Source organism: Petaurus breviceps, unplaced genomic scaffold (genome assembly GCF_028583685.1).
Source record: "Petaurus breviceps papuanus isolate PSGF00001 unplaced genomic scaffold, PetGlider_PUasm1.0 90977, whole genome shotgun sequence".
NCBI classification, from domain to species: domain Eukaryota; kingdom Metazoa; phylum Chordata; class Mammalia; order Diprotodontia; family Petauridae; genus Petaurus; species Petaurus breviceps.
In genome coordinates, this window is record NW_027187391.1 from 9087460 (window position 1) to 9104874 (window position 17415).

Sequence of the window (17415 nt, forward strand, 5' to 3'; positions counted from 1 at the left end):
CTCTGGCTGGAGGGACTTCAGATCAACAGCGGGTGTGGCAGTTTCCAGAATTATCAACCCATAGATGATAAGGACAAAGTGAGAGGTCAGTGGTTTGGGAGTGCCCTCCAGCCTTTTTTCCCTGGAGGGAGAAGCAACTGAGGCGGAGCTGTTGCCAAGCCACGTGACTGCTTCAGAGCTCCTGACTTGCAGATAGTAGGGGGACCAAGTGATCAGTCTGAGGGGTAATCACTCATGCTTTAACCTGCTTGGATCTGGATCGTGGACTAGGGTGGAGGTCCTGGAGTGCCAGAGTTTGTGGAGAGTTTGCCAGAGCATGTGGAGGCTTCAGAGAGGCCACGCAACTAATATCTCCAGCAGCTGAGAAAACCCCAGCGATTTGGGACAAACCTCCCCTGTCTGGTAGCAGAGTTCTACTGTGGCAAAAAGCTCAAAAGTCAAGTAATTGAGTGGCAATATGAGCAAGCAGAGGAAGCAAAGAAAGCAAAACAATCAGACATTAGATTCCTATTTTGGGGACAAAAAGGATCAAAGCATGGAACAGGAGGAAGACAGTAAAGTCAGAACTCCTGCACCAAAAGCTTCCAAGAAAAATATGAGCTGGTTACAGGCCTTAGAGAAGCTTAAAAAGGATTTTGAAAACTAAATAAGAGAAGTGGAGGAAAAATTGGGAAGAGAAATGAGAATGATGCAGGAAAATTATGAAATGAGAGTCAACAACCTGACTGAAGAAAATAACATCTTAAAAAATAGACTAACTCAAATGGCAAAAGAGGCTCAAAAAGGCAATGAGGAGAAGAATGCCTTAAAAAGCTGAATTTGCCAGATGGAAAAAGAATCTCCAAAAGCTCACTGAAGAGAATCATTCCTTCAGAATTAGACTGGAGCAAATGGAAGCTAGTGACTTTATGAGAAATCCAGATACTATTAAACAGATCCAAACAAATGAAAAAATAGAATGCAATGTGAAATATCTCATTGGGAAAATCACTGACCTGGGAAATAGATCTAGGAGAGATAATTTAAAAATTGGACTACCTGAAAGCCATGATCAAAAAAAGAACCTAGAAATCATCCTTCATGAAATTCTCCAGGAAAACTGCCCTGATGTTTTAGAACCAGAGGGTAAAATAGAGGTTGAAAGAATCCACCAATCACCACCTCAAAAAGATCCCCAAAAGAAAACTCCTAAGAATATTAAAGCCAGGTTTCAGAGTTCCCAGATCAAGAAGAAAATATTACAAGCAGCCAGGAAGAAACAATTTGAATACTGTGGAAACGAAATCAGGATAACACAGGATCTGGCAGCTTCTACACTGAGGCATGGAAGGGCTTGGAATATGATATTCTGTAGGTCAAAGGAGCTGGGATTAAAACCAAGAATCACCTACCCAGCAAAACTGAGTATCATGTTTCAGGGGAAAATATGGTCATTCAGTGGAATAGGGGACTTTACAGCATTCTTGATGAAAAAACCAGAGTTGAATAGAAAATCTGACACCCAGATGCAAGAAGCACGAGAAATATGAGAAGGTAAACTGGGAAAAGAAAACAAGGAAATTATCAAAGTTGTAACTTTTTATATTCCTATATGGAAAAACGATAATTGTAACTTACGAAACTTCTCAGTATGAAAATAGTTGAAGGGGAATAGAAATATATATATATATATATATATGTCTATAGGAGGGTATATGGGCATATGAATACATATGTTAGTGTGTGTATATATGTGTACAGGTATACATAGAGGTGTGGCACAGGATCAATTTAATAATAGGAAGGGATGATACTTAAGGTGAAATTAAGAGGTGAGAGGAATATGAGGAGATGGGGAGAGAAAGAATGGGGTAAACTATCATATAGAAGAGGCAAGGGAAAATGGTCACAATGGAGGGGAAGAACAAGAAGGCAAAAGGGAATGAGTCAACCTTTTTTCTCATTGATTTGGCTTAGGGAGGGAATGACATGCACACTAAATAGGGTATCTCACCCTACAGGAGAGTAGGGGGGAAGGGGATGAAAGGGGTGATGATGGAAGGGAGGGAAGTTGGAAGCACCCACTTTTGAAAAGGCACAGCATCAAAGTAGAGAATAGAACAAGTGGTGGGTGGGATAGGATGGAGGGACATAGAGTGTTTCACAATATATCCATTGTGGAAATGTTTTGCATAGCTACACATGTACAACCTATATGGAAATGCTCATCTTCCCAGTATGGGTGGGTGATGAGGGAGGAAGGGAAAGAATCTGAAATTCAAAGTTTTAAAATTATATATGTATAATTTTTATTTTACATGTAACTGGGAAATAAGATATACAGGCACTGGGGCATAGAGATCTACTGTGCCCTACTGGAAAGTTGCAGAGGGGATGGGGGAAGATAGGAGAAAGAGCAGATTGGGGGAGGGGATATTCAGCAGGATCACTGTTTTTTGGTGGTGGTAGGGGAAAAATGGGGAGAAAATTTGTAACTCAAAATCTTGTGGAAATGAATGATGTAAACTAAAAAATAAAGAAAAAAGAAATTTTGTTCAAAACCTAATGGATATTGAAAGTACAACATGCCAATTGAATATCATTTGTTAATCACATCAAGAGCAGTGCAAAACAGAATTTTTAGTAAATATATACTATATGGTTTCATGAAAGCTGTTCCATGTAAGGTCAGAATTAAAGACTTTCATATTAGTGGTGACAGTTCTCCAAAAATTTCTTTCCATACGTGACATACTAATTGCATCAACCTTATAACATTACAAAACCTTTTTAGCAATGGGAAAAGTTGAACTATTATACTAGAGATAACAAAGTAAATGAAAAGTGCCTATAACCTCTTGTACTAATAGTTAAATAATACCTCATTGGATCTTTCCAACAACCTTATTAGAACAGTACTGTAATTCCCATTTTACAAAGAAGTTGAGGAATATACCATACTGTCTGTTTTCAAACCCAGGTTTTCTTCACTTCAAGTCCACTATTCACTTCACCATGTCACACTGCCTCTTCAGATGTATCAGAATTGGAGATCAGCCTGGAATGTAATGAGGAAATAGCAGACTTTACTGTCACATATGTCCATCTCTTAGATTATATTGTGGTGATGCTTTATTTTTGTGAGTTCTTATACCTAAAAATTAAAAGATGTGTAGTGGATATAAGTAAATACTAGTGAAGTTTTGGCCTAAAATATATTGGTGAGGCAATGTAAATTAATGGGCAGAAATGTAGTTAGACTGGTCAATGGTGTGAGGATAGATGTAATTCTTATGGTACTTGTACTATTTTAAAAGAACTGTTAGGAAGGCATCCTGTGGTTTGTGGAGGATTTGTGGGAAAACTGACAGGAATGGTACAAATGACAAAATGTCTTTGTTGGAAAGGTCTTAGAATATACTGATGGCAATCACAATTGTTCATGTTTTATATATTGCTGGATAACTATATAGGATGTAAAGTGTATTTTTTATTCACTTTATACTCCACAAGGCATGTTTACAGTTACACTTCAAAAGAATTGGATGCGTTCAAAACCTGCTTTTTATAGCTGAACACCCTATTATATAAAGTATGATGAAGTAAAGTATCCCTGCACCGAAACTGTTTTAAAATTATTCTAGTCCAGAGTCTTTGCACTAATATATAAAATGTCCTGCTCCTCTGCATTTATTTAATCCATCCTGTAAGGATTCTTCTCTCAAGTAAAGAAAATGTTATGGAACAAGGATCCTATATCTTAAGAACAGATTTTTCTCTCCATGCCCAGAAGGAATTGAGGCTAATAATACATCTAAGAAAAGGAAGAAGCTTATTGATTAGCTCAGTAATGTTTCAAATTGGGGTCACTAATGACCTACCTGAAAGGAAAACTCCTGAAGGGGATAGTTAAAAGGTGGAAGGTTTGATTTTTAGGAAAATGAGAAAAACGATGTCAATTTAAATTAAGTAACTTTTATTTCAAGAATCAAACTGTTAAAACTGTTGCCTAAACTCTGCATCCTTGTTCAGATTTGACTGAATTAAGAATCTTATTCATTGGGACTTTGAAATGACACGTTAAATGTCTGAGCATATAAGGAGATTGTGCCAGTTTGAATATTTTTCTAAGTTGTAAAAAAAAAGGTTAGATTTAGGATAATTAAGAATTATTATTATTTTTTTATTTAAAGCAATTGGGATTAAGTAACTTGCTCAAGGTTACACGGCCAGGTGTTTCTGGGTGGATGCTAAGTGTCTGCACCCGGATTCGATCCCAGGTCATCCCAACTCTGGAGCTGGTGCTCTTACTTGCTGTGCTACCTGGCCGCCCCTTAAGAATTATTTTTGCAAGGTTGGGCCTACAACAGAGTACAGTTCAGAATTTTCCTCCACAGTATATTGCATGTTTGAAGACTCATGAAATCAGGGATTCTTTAAAGTAATTCAAGTGGAGACGAGCAGGAATATCTAATTTTCCCATAGGCATTATAAAATTAAGGGCATATGAAGAAACAGTACAGTAGAGTGGATAGTTTAGAAGATTGGATTCTTTGTTGTACCATTTGACACTAGTTTTGTGTCCTTGGGTGAGTCACTAAATTACTTCATTGTGCCCAGGCAATCAGCATTAGTGGAAGGCATTTATTTCTCTTTTTAGGAATGAAGTCATGGTGCAACTGATTCCCAGTCCTCCCCCCGACCCCCCAAGATAATTCTTTACTATTTATGTCACGCAAAACACAGCATGATCTTTATAAAATCACACACTTATAGGAAAGATACATACTTTGAAGGACAGGCTAGGGATCTCCCTATGTGGACACATACAGGACCAGAATTTTCTATTACCTAAAAACCACAGGTATAAATAGCTATAAATATAGGTGTTTCATGAGACACAAAGGGTACCTGATCAGGTCTTCACAGCTACCATCTGAAGCTTTGTCTTTCTCCAAGCCTAATGCTTCATCCATCATGCCATGCTTACCATACTCTTCATAACATTTGAAAGGCTTTTTCCTTAGATTTCTCAAGTTTGCCATCATGCCAAACTGTCATTATGTCAGAATGGCATTCTGAAGGATAACTGAGTGCCTATACATTGGAAAAGATTGGAAAATTAGTACTAATACTTTACACAGGAAAAGGTCACTTTTTAGGTGATTAGTGGATTTTTTTTTGAAGAATACATATGTGAGTCTAATGTAAGTTCCATTTTAATATAATGCAATACATTAATGCTTCAGAAATACATTGTTAATTAAATTTAAAACTACAGATTTCCTAGCTCCTTTGGGTGTTTCCCTTTTTGGGGCAGAGGGCAGTTTGAACTCCTTTAAAAAACAGTGAAAACTGTCAATGTGATTTCATTTTTCAGTTCTGGGTGACATACTGTCAGATATTGGAAAATTCAAGTTGAAAACAGTATGGTAAGAAAATAGTATTTTATATTATGTCAAATAAAATGCTATAACACTAGTATTCTTCCTAAGTGCCAGGAAACAAAATAATTCCTAAATGAGTGTCTTCCAGGAAGAGAATGGATTGAAACATTTCAAACAGTATTCAATTAACTAGGATATAATTTGTTCTACTTCTGCCATTTTTTGAAGAAGTGAAACAACTGCCTGGTCCACTAGAAATTTAGTGCTGACCTGAACCTTCCCTGTTGCATCAGTCCTTCCTGCTGTACTCTTACACTCTAATACATTTGGAAATGTGGTTTCCTAGATGAGACTCAAGTACCACAAATGTTAATGATGTACCTGTTAATGTATAAGGCATTCTAAGTGTGGTGAGAGACAGACAAAAAATAAAGTAGCTCTTACCCTGAAAGTGCTTGTGTTCTCCAAGCCTTTAATTCTATTCCTGCCTTCTTCTTACTTAAAGTAGTAGATGACCTCAAGTATTTGAGGCAGTTGATGAAGGTACTTCCTAACTTTCCTCAGCCATGCAATAAACTTAGCTCCATCCTTACTTTGGATTTTTAATCTATTCCTCCAATAGTGTTAACTTTCCAAATTTACATACTTCCTCCATATTCAACAAAACCTTTCAAATTTGGGGCCATCTGAAGGGACCATTTCATATCTCTACCACCAAATGATACTCAATTCTATCATCACTTAGTTGATTTTTAATTCTTATAATTTTACTTAATCCTGACTTGCATTGAAACTGCTCTCAAGTGTAACTTAATTGCAAATCCTTTTGAACGGCAAAATATGACACTATAGACTACTCCTTTGCTCCAGATACTGTCATTGCATTTATAGTTTTCCTTCTGACAGCATCATCCAGTGCCTGGCTCCTTTCTTCCAAGTCAGGGATCCCCCAAAGGTTTGTATTGGTTACCTTCTCTACACTTGTCCTCAATGACTAATTAGTTCCCATGGTTTCAGTTACCAACTCTGTGACTCCCTAATGTAGAACTCAGGCTCTAAACTCACATTTACAACTGTCCGTACATGCACATACAGACTTCTGACCAGCTCTCAAACTTGGCATATCTTAAACTGAATTCATCATGCTTTAATTTCCTTGTTTCTGTTAAGGGCACCATGATTTTCCCAATCACCCTGGCTCAAAATCCCAGAATTACCTACACTTTTTCCTTATCCTCCAGGTCTGACCAGTTTGCCAAATTTTGTTGATTGTGCATTTACAATTTCTAATCTGCTTTCCACTCCTGCTGCTTCCATCTTAACATTCTTTCATTGTAGAGGCATTCCTAAAATTTAGATCTACCCTACAAGGATAATACCACCACCATGGTGACCAGGATTATAGAATTTAGCACCAGTTATTACACTAATGATCATCAGGTATGGTTCCCTCTTTTCATTGATGAGGAAACAGGCCCAGAAAGGTAAAGGACCATAGGCTCTAAAGGCAAGTCTCTGAAAGGAGTTAAAACTTATCTTTAGAATATTATATGCTTTGTAAAGCCTGATTCTTTTAAAGAATGGTTTATGTTGATGTATATTTTTGCAATACAGTACTAGGGAATTGATAGAGAATGAATAAAGCATTTATTAGATGTCTGTTATGTGCCAGGGACAATGCTTAGCACTAGGGACATAACAAGCAAAACAGTTGTGCTGTTTTAAACTATTGTTATGATAGCTAACCATAGCTCTTAAAGTGCTTCACAGTTATTATTTGATCCTCACAACAACCCTGGGAAGTAGATGCTATTATCACCTCCATTTTACAGATCAGGAAATTGAGACAAACCAGTTAAATCACCTGTCCAGGGTTACACAGTAAGTGTCTAGATTTGAAGACTGGATTGGAACTGGGGTTTTTACTCCAGACCCAGTACTTTAGCTACTTTGCTACTTAACATTCTAAAGGTGGGATATGACATAATGTGGAGCTGGAATGGGTCGGATAGAGATCTTTTTATCAAGTCATTTTCCTTCCCCCAAACCTAAACTCTGCCTAGGCCCTAGGCATTAAAAATCTTCTATCATGTGGTCTGACACTACGCATTCCCTTCGATTTCCCCATCTGCTTTCTGCCAAAGGACAGATCCTTAATATCACAGTAACAAAAGTATGCTCATTCCTACCTCTTCCTTTGTTCATATTGTAGTTGCATTTCCCTCTCCCTTTACATCTTCTATAATGCCTTCTTACTTAGGACCTCAAGGTTAAGAGACACATCAAAATAAGCTTTTAGGTTTTTTATAAGAATTTTTTGATACTACTTTCTTTTTACTGTTTAATTAGACTATTACAATCATGTGCAATTTTAATTTTCACTTAAGGGAAAAAATAGATTTAAAAACTCCTTACCTGAAGAGATGAATGAATAATTTCAGAATAATCCAGAAGCATAAGACCAGGATGACACCCTTTAACAATTATTTCTGTCCTCTGTGGTTCTGAAGCTAAATCTCTTTAACTGAAAATTGTTAAAACATCCATCCTTGTAAACATGTGTTTGAAAACACATAATAGACCTTTATTTTCCATATATATCCCTTTAAAAATGGAAGTAGAGACAAAGCACATAGTTACATGTTTGGATGTTTAATTCATCTTCAATTATTTTTTTTATTAAAAGCTGTTCTTATTTGCTATTAATGGAGTATCTGGAATTTGACCCTTATATTATCTTTCACACTTAGTTTCTTTAAAACCTTTAAATAAATTGTGCTTACTGTAATAAACTCAGGAATAGTATATGATTTTTTTTTTTTAAGCATTTGGGGATAAGTAACTTGATCAAGGTTACAGGGCCAGTTATTTCTGGGTGTGGTGCTGAGTATCTGAGCCCAGATTTGATCCCTAGGTCATCCCGACACTGGAGCCGGTGCTCTTACTCACTGAGCCACCTGGCCACCCCTAGTACATGATCTCTTAAAGAAGATTCATGACCATCCAAAAGTTTTATAATCCACATAGGAAAAATCAAACGAATGACAAATACATACTGTTTAGATCATGATGGCATGTCAAGTGTGTCTTGGACAGTCACTTCAAATGGAAAATGAGTTGGATCCAGAATTAAGATGAAAAGACATTGAGATTTGTTATAATTGTGCAAGTCTTTTAATAATTTCAAGCTGCTCCCTAAAACAAAAGCCCATAGAATTCTCCTTTCTCTAAATGTATAATCTATATTTATGCCTTAAAAAAAAATCAGTGATCTTTTATCTGACATGCATCCCAGTTTCCCTAAATTCTTATATAAAAAATATGAGTTTGGGCAAAAACTGATTGGATCTGACAATATGTTCCATTTTTTCATTTTCCTATTACCATTTTCTCCCTGTTATACAAAGAATACAAAAGAATTGCTTAAAAACTTCCCTACTTTTCTCCTGAAAGGAGGGTATGCCTTTTCTTTTTTCTGGGATCCTGAGATTAATCTTTGAATAGCATTTTAATGTTATTATTGTAATTATGTATATTTTCCTCTTTGCCCTACTCTTTTTAAATCCCATCAGTATATTTGGTGATGCTATGTATTGTGTGAATTATGGAACACTACAATTTCAGAAAAATAAAAAACACATATGGCTTCAAGCTCAGTGGACAGATGTTTGGCGAGTATAAGGAAGATGGAGCCTATAGTGTGCAAGAAATACCGCAGAAAAGGAAAATGGAGACTGCTGGTATAGTAATTGAATAATAATAACTAATGTATATGCCAAGTGTGGCACTGGTAGGTATAAAAATAAAAGATTTAAAGGAAGTAGTCTAGCAGGTTGGTTAGATGCCCTTGGGAGGACTTAAGGATAATGAAGTAAAAATCACACAGGATGGAAAGTCATGGATGGCATGCAATCTACTGAAGTTCTGGGAGTGTCAAGACCAATGAAATAAATCCATTAATTAGTATCTCAATAAAGGCTTAAAGTTATTAATATTAAATACTGCTGATGGCTCTAAGAGGGCAAAGCACAGTAGTAGGGATATGAGACAAATGGGAGATGTAAAAACAAAAGATGTAAGTAGAATTTTTTAAAACATTTAATAGTGATTACCTAATAAGGGAGGAACTGCAACTCAGCTCCATTTAGTGTGCTGCTTTAATTTTTTAAATAAAGCAAACATAAAACAGATTTTCATAATTAGAGGCAATTTTCAAAAGAATTTGGTTTACAACATTTTAGTACAGAAGAAAACTTGTTTCTGTATAGCTAAGATTGTCTCATGAAAGAAGCAATCAAGCCATAAGAAAATTATAGGTAAAGTGACTTGACAAAAGTCAGTTGGTGATCAAACTGGGATTAGAATCCTGGCTCCCATACTCTGACCCATTAAAGCATGTTGCAATATAGATGAGTACAAAGAAAACCAATGTACACAGAACATTTTAAGTTTCACTTAGTACTTATATTTGTTCTAGGTTTCCAACTCTTTTTCCAATTTATTTTTGGTTTTCCACAAGATTTTTGGTTATTTCCAAAAGATTTTTGAGTTACAAATTTTTCTTCCTATCTTTCTCCTACCCCACCCCAAAATAGCAAACCTACTGAATACCCCTTCCCCCAATCTGTTCTCTCATATCCTCATCCCCACCCCCCCCAACTTTCTAGTAGGGCAAGATGGATTTCTATACCCCAGTGCCTGTATATCTTATTTCCCCAGTTACATGTAAAAAGCAATTAAAAAAATTGTTTTAAAAACTTTTGAGTTCCAGATTTTCCCCCCTTCTGCCCTCCTCACCCACCCCCCTGGGAAGACAAGCAATTCAATATAGGTTGTACATGTGTATTTACACAAAACATTTCCATAGTAGTTATATTGTGAAAGACTAACTATAATTCCCTCCATCTTATCCTGCCCCTCACTTACTCTATTTTCTCCTTTGACCCTGTCCCTTTTCAAAAGTGTTTGCTTCTAATTACCCTCTCCCCCAATCTGCCTTCCCTTCTATCATCCTCCCTCTGATCCCCTTCTCCCCTTATTTTACTGTAGGTTAAGATACCCAATTGAGTGTGTATGTTATCCTCTCCTTAAGTAAAATTCAGTGAGAGGAGGCTGCAGCCCCCATGCCTCTGCCACTTCTCACCGGTAGGGGGTGGGCGTGGGGTAGCAGGGGCCAAGACCTCACTCTTCCTTCATCCTTCCAACAGAGTTCCTGACTGACCTTTTATTTTCTCTTTGGCATTTATGGGTTGAGAAGTCTGGAAAGCACCACAGCTTCTGGTGATTCACTCTCTTGAAATCTGCTCCCAGAGCTGCCTAGGGCTGAAACCGTGGCTCATAGGGGACTGGTCAGCTCCTAGCATGCAGCGATAGATCCTGCCTGCCTGCAGCGGGAGATTTGTTTCTCTCTGTCACTTTGTGGGTTCTGTAGCTCTAAAATTTGTTTATAGTAATTTTTTTTACATGTATTGCAGGTGGTAGGAGCCGGAGCTGCACAGAGGTCCTGTTTTTACTCAGCCATCTTGGTTCTGCCAGTTACCAACTTTTTGTTTTTTTAGGAAAAGCTACTTTTTATTTCCTTGAGAATTCCCACTGGGATAAGAAATAGAGGATGGTAGAATGGAATGTATGGTCTTTGAAGGCAGAAATTTTCATTTTTCACTTCCTGTGCACATGTCATTTTTAGTTGTTTCCGAACCATTTTGGGTTTTCTTAGCAAAGGTATATTTGACAGAAGAAGAAACTGAGGCAAAAGGGGTTAAATGACTTGGCCAGTGTAAGAGAGCTATTAAGTATCTGAGGCCTGATTGTGTTCAGGAAGCTGAGTCTCCTTAACTCCAGGCCCTGCACTTTATCCACTATACCACCTAGCTATATGCACATAATAGGCATCTAATGATTGCTGGCTAGTGGTAATGCTATGCAAAGGAAACTTCCCCAGGTTCAAAATACCAGCATAACAAGCCGTGTCTCCTCAATCCTTGGCAGCTCTCAAAAGTCCTTGGCAGTGTGAACTGACCCTCAGCAATCCTCTCCATCTCTCTGCCTCCACGATGCTGTTTCCAAAAAATTCTTCTGCCTCTCTCTGCTTGTGCTTCTCTAAATTCACGTCACCAGCTCCTCCCAGTTCAGCCTGCTCTTGTCAAGCTCTGGGTTTTAACACAGTCCGAAAACCAAGCCAATACAGGGGGTTCTTTAAATTCCATTACTATTACATTAATGTTGAAGCTTGAGGGCATGACGTTCCCCATCGCAAAATATACCATATTCTCCAGGTAAAGGACAGAACTGAAGCATTTCTTTAGACACCAGAAAACCAAATCCCAAAACCAGTAAGCCAATCCCATTATAGTATCAAAGATATTAAGAAGCCATAAGAGCCACAGCATCCTTCAGCCTTCCCACAAACCAATATAAGACCAATATTTACCTACAAACTCCTCTATCTCCTTGCCTCAACCTCCTCTCTCCCCCACCTATCTGGTTAGATCTGACCAGCTTCTGGTGGGCTCTGCTTCCCTTCAGCAAACTCCTCCCACCACAGGCTTCATGTGACTACATTCAGCCTATTTGGGGTCAGAATTTACTTTCAAAGCAGGGGAGGTCTTCAAACTCCTCCCTAGGTCTATTAAGGGGCAGGGAAGATCTTCAAATTCCCATTGTCATTACAGTCCTCCAGGGCAGCATAGTATAATTAAAAGGACAATCTTTATGACAGCTATTAGGGAGCAAAGTACATAGAGTGCTGGGCTTGGAGTTAGGAATATCTGAATTAGATCCTCTTTCAGACACTTAATAGTTGTTTTACCTGGGCCCTTAACCTCTCTGTGCCTTACCTTCCTTATCTGTAAAATGGGGATACAGATAATCCCTGCCTTCCAAAGATCAATGAAATAACAAATGCACTGGGCAAACCTTCAAGTGTTCTGTGTTAGCTCTGCCATAAGCTACCTCCATGACTATCGTCAAACCACTTCATTTCTCTTAGCCTCAGTTTCCTAACCTGTAAAATGAAGTTGAACTGTATGATCAATAAGGTCCCAACTTTTAGTATTAAAGACTAACTCAGGGTAACTCTAGTAACTGTAAACAACTACTAGGTTCTAATGGACAAGTCAGGGAGTCCTAAATAAGTACATGTACTCCCTGATTCTCTATTGCAGTCATAGCAATTATATCAACTTTTTTCTTTCCTCCAGATTCCTATACCATCTTCCTCTCTCATCCTTTCAGAGCCAAGGCCGTTGTTTACATTTACTGAGAAAAGCAATAACAGTAGATAGCAATTATATAGTGCTTTAAAGTGTGCAAAGTACCTTACAAATATCTCATTTGATCCTCACAAGAACCCTGCAAGGGGGCAGCTAGATGGAGCAGTGGATATAGAGCAGTGACCCTGGATTCAGGAAGACCTGAGTTCAAATGCAGTTTCAGACACTAGCTGTGTGACGACCCTGGGCAAGTCACTTACCCATTGCCTATAAAAACAAAAAAGCCCTAAGAGCCCTGGAGGTAGGTACTATTTATATATTCATTTTACTGATAAAAATTTGAGGGAGATTAAGTGACTCATCTAGGATAATATTGCTAGTGAGAGTTTGAGGCTGTATTTGAACTGGGTCCTCTTTCTAGTACTCTTATCTATCCTCTGTGACATCCAGCTGCCCCCATTTAACCATTAAACTCCCTCTTTACATTTCAAAAAGTCCTTAGTCATGCCCTTTTCTATCTCTAGTTTCTTTTGAAGAGGTGGTCCTTGACAAGGCCAACCCCTGTATATAATACATGCCCTTATTCCATCTGCAGTTTTCTCCTGCTACCTGCTCCCATACATCATCCCACCTTTTAAATTTTCACCATCTGTATGTGATTGTCCTTTCTTGTTGCCTACAAACAAACCCAGATTTCTCTTATCCTTAAAAAACTTTCGCCTGACTACTGCCCATTCACCTCCCCTGCAAACTCTATATTTCATCCTATATATCTCTCCTCCATTTTATACCCAAAACTCCTAGAAAAAGTTAACTACTCTACTTTTCTCCTGTTTACATACTTTTCAATTTTCAATCCATTTCAATTCCATCACTCATCCAAGACCACTCTCTTCAGAATTCCCAGTGATCTCTTGACTGCAAAATCTGATGACTTTTCAACTACTCTGAATCCCTTAAGAAAGTGTCTGCAGCTTTTGGAAACTTCGGACTGACCACTCATTTTTGTCTTGGTTGTCTTTGTTTTTGTGTTATCAGTGCCTAGCACTGTGCCTCAAATAATGTGGCTGGTAATAACTGTATACATCAACACATTGTTATTTTAAATGCCTCCCTTTTGGCCCTACAACATTTTTACCATCAAAAGTTGTCTACATGGAACTGTCAATCCAGCAGTGGCGGAAAAAACGCCAAGCTTTTTTAAAATATCAAGTGTACTGAGCCTTTTGACAGAAATTAAAAAATTTCAGTTGATCAAGTAATTAAGCATTTATCAAGTATTGTGTGCCAGGCAATGTGCTAAATGCTGAAGATAAAAATGTAACAACACAAAAACAGACCCTGGCCGCAGGGAGCTTACATACCAATGGAGGATAAAACATGTAAACAATAGGTATATACAAGACACAAAGTGTAAGGAAAGGTCACTTTGAGGATAAAGTTCAACATGTGCTGTGATTTCAACCACTTGAATTAGCAAAGTAATAAAACGGTATAGTGGAATCAACTGTGATTTAGAAGCCAGAGGACCTGAATTCAAACGTTGACTCAGCTACGTAATCATTCAATCTTTTTGGGCCTTGGACTTTTAATCTTTAAAAATAAGAATTCTTTTAGATGAGCCTTATAATCCCTTATATCTCTAAATCTATGATCATCATACAGAAATATAGCTGTATATATGATTCTTAGTGCTTTCCAAAGGTGGCTTTTGCTGGCCTCGGTAGAATAAATAAGAAAAATTGCTAGAAACTTCTAACTATACATGCACACGAATAAACAGGTAGTGATAGAAATTTTTTTTTTTTGCTTTTTGGAGTGTGGAGGGGTGGGCAGGGCAGAGCAATTGGGGTTAAATGACTTGCCCAAGGTCACACAGCTAATTTTTTGTGTTATGTGTTTGAGGCCAAATTTGAACTCAGGTCCTCCTGACTCTAGGGCCGGTGCTCTCTGTTCACTGCACCACCTAGCTGCCCCCAGGAGTTATACAAATTAACTGCTACAACTACTAAGATGAGATTTAATTGGTTTGATGAATAACAAAACCTGTTTTCCCCTTGTTGACACTTGGCAAAAACAGGTTCTTTCACTGTAGGCTTAAAACAAAATGCCACCTGTTTTCGAAGCTCCAGTCCATCTTCCACTCAGCTGTGAAATTATTCTTTCTGAAGAGTATATACATCACCTCTCCCCTACCCCAAAGACTGGGGCGGGGAATTAACTCCAGTGGGTTCCTATTACCTCCAGGATCAAATAGAAATTCTGTTCAAAGCATTTCACAACTTGGCCCCCACTACAGGTTCAGTGTTTTTACATCTTAGTCCACACCACCCCCATATCCCATCCCATTGATGGAGTGCTTTGGGATCTATATCTGTAATACCAATTTGTAAAACCAGTTTGTACAATTGTAACTGCAATTTGTATTGTAAAATTGTAATAGCAATTTGTAAAACCAGTCTGTAACATCACACTACCCCCCCAGTCACAGAACATTAACTCTGCCCCTTCCCCCTACCTGCACTCTGCCTAGCTTCAAAGCGTTAATTGTGCCCAGAAACAACTCATGAATTGTTTATCTCAGCCTTGAAACACAAACTATACCTATCAATCCTTCACTAAAGTATCTCTAAATATTCTAGCTTAGGCGACTATTATCTCCCCCTTTGTAAAGGGTCTCCTTGGCCCCATGAATCCTTCAATACCCCCTTTCTAGGTTAACTCCTTAAGCAATTATCTTTCCCTAATGTTTCCCAGACATCAATCCTGTCAAGCATGACACTGATGGGTGGCAGACTGGGCACTTCTCCATCAGCCCTTGACCGCTGGCCGACTTAGTGACGTTTCAAGACTAAAACCACACCTCTAGGTAGCGCCCCGCCCCACCCCTGCTTTTTCTCAGTGAATCATGGATACTACCACTGTAGTTACATAAAGCTTGTATGCCCCTTTAAACACTGACTCCACTTTAGCCCCACCTTAACTCCCTAATCCCACCCTCCCTAATCCCACCCTTGGTCAGCCTAATTGACAGCTAATCAATAGCCTTAACTCTTTAAAAAACTATGCCTGTGTCTTCTTTAAGCTTTCAGGTCCCCTAAGGATCCTTGCCTGCTGTAAAGCTTATAATAAACTTTTTCAACTCTGACTCCAAGTAAAGCTGAGCTGAATTCTTTCCAGACTGAATCGCAGGTTCTGGTCTTAAGATCAGAGTCCCTGCTGAACCTAATAGTCATCCCTTATCCCCATCCCATCCCAACCTGTGACCTACTTGCTGTTTTTTTTTTTTTTTTGCAGGGGGGAAGGCAGGGCAATTGAGGTTAAGTGACTTGCCCAAGATCACATGGCTAGTAAGTATTAAGTGTCTATAGTCACATTTGAACTCAGGTCCTCCTGACTCCAGGGTCGGTGCTCTATTCACTGTACCACCTCTGTTCACTAGCCGTCCCCTAACTTGCTGTTTCTTACACAAGACTCCATTTCTTATGTTAACAGGATTTTACTGAGCCAGTCTCTTACCTGAGGATGACGAAACTGCAGACCAGAGACAAAGTGCTAGTAATCTGGTTGCCGTTTAATTAATTAGTTTCGTTATGTGGGACAGATTCCCTTCATACTTATCCTGTAGCATTTTCTCTGGCTGTGTTCCAAGCATGGAATGCCCTCCCTCCTCGTGAAAATCATAGCTAAAATCTCATCTAGGAAAAGCCTTTCCCAAGTCCCCTTAATGTTGGTGTCTTCCCCTCTATGGAATATCTCCAATTTATCCCATACATATTTCTTTAAATTGTGTGATTGTTTGCATGTAGTCAACCCTCTCTCCCATTAAGACTGTGAATGTCTCTTGCCTATATTTGTATGCTTAGCACATTGCCTGAATATAGTAGGCGATTAATAAATGCTTTCTGACTTGACCTAGAAAGACATGGATGAATTGTCGAATTCCTTGATTCCTGATCCCGGTGCTTATTCCTTGCTACCTGCAGCTTTATTTGGGCATGGGGAGGTCGATGTGTTACGAATTGTGATACTTCGTAATTTCAAAATACTTCGTAGCAGAAAATTACTTGTCGGTTGAAGTATTTTCAGACAATCAAGCAGCCAACGGGGTGCGGGAGGTACAGTTAATTAGGGAACCCATGGCATTAAATGCAACTACCCATCCAGCAAAATTTTCAAAAGTACTACCTACTGCCAAAAATGCTGTAATAGCAGTATTTGCTGGGGAGTGGTGGTGGGGTGGGGGAGGGGCTACGAGAGGTCTCTAAACACCGCCAGATTTGGCTGAGCATAGTTTCATACACTGTCCAAGGCCAGAGCTGAATTTATGACCAGTATAGCACGCATCCCAAGGGTGGAAAACGTCCGAAACGGACGATAAAGATGGAGACTGCAGCCAGCCCCAGACCTGGGCGAGCAGAAGGTTCCTCCGATAACACCGGGCCGGAGAGGCGAGAGGTGGGTGTGGCTGCAGCGGCTGGGGACCTACTGGAACTTTGGGGGCGGGGCTGTCAGGCTTCAGGGAAGCGCTTTCCAGTAAAGCGGTGGGGAAGGAGGACGGGCCAAATTCCGAAACTCCTTGGACACTCGAGGTTGCCCCGAGGGAGCAGAAGGTGCGAGCGTAGCTATACAAACTTTAAATCAGGTCCAGTGGCAAAAAGCCCCCTTTGGCCTTACCTGGGCACACCAGCGCTCTCGGAGTGCCGAAAATAGTACTTCGTTTGTGCGGCTGGAGTTTCCATTCTCCCGAACTGAAGAGCCGCCCCGTCAGGGGCGGGACGAAGCCCCTTTGCCCACGCCCGGACTTTTGATTGGCAGGTAAGACCAACCAATGGTGA

General features: G+C 39.1%; 1 protein-coding gene and 1 long non-coding RNA gene across 4 annotated transcripts in view; one reads left to right on the forward strand and one right to left on the reverse strand.

Annotated features, from left to right (window-relative positions):
• Positions 1-2263: 2263 nt before the first annotated feature.
• On the reverse strand, positions 2264-17373 carry LOC138153116 (uncharacterized). Of its 3 annotated transcripts, XR_011166302.1 has the most exons (5): positions 17255-17373; positions 7782-7969; positions 7556-7629; positions 4891-5076; positions 2264-3037 (listed from the first exon to the last, which is right to left on the reverse strand). It is a non-coding gene; the product is annotated as an uncharacterized lncRNA (long non-coding RNA). The 3 variants fall into 3 exon arrangements; XR_011166301.1 differs by lacking the exon at positions 7556-7629; XR_011166303.1 differs by lacking the exons at positions 7556-7629; positions 17255-17373 and adding an exon at positions 9479-9989.
• Positions 17257-17415, forward strand: part of MTFR2 (mitochondrial fission regulator 2) — a 35178-nt gene continuing 35019 nt past the window's right edge. The window contains exon 1 of the mRNA XM_069077301.1: positions 17257-17395. The gene's annotated coding sequence lies outside the window, so the exon portion shown is untranslated. The remainder of the gene's footprint in view (positions 17396-17415) is intronic.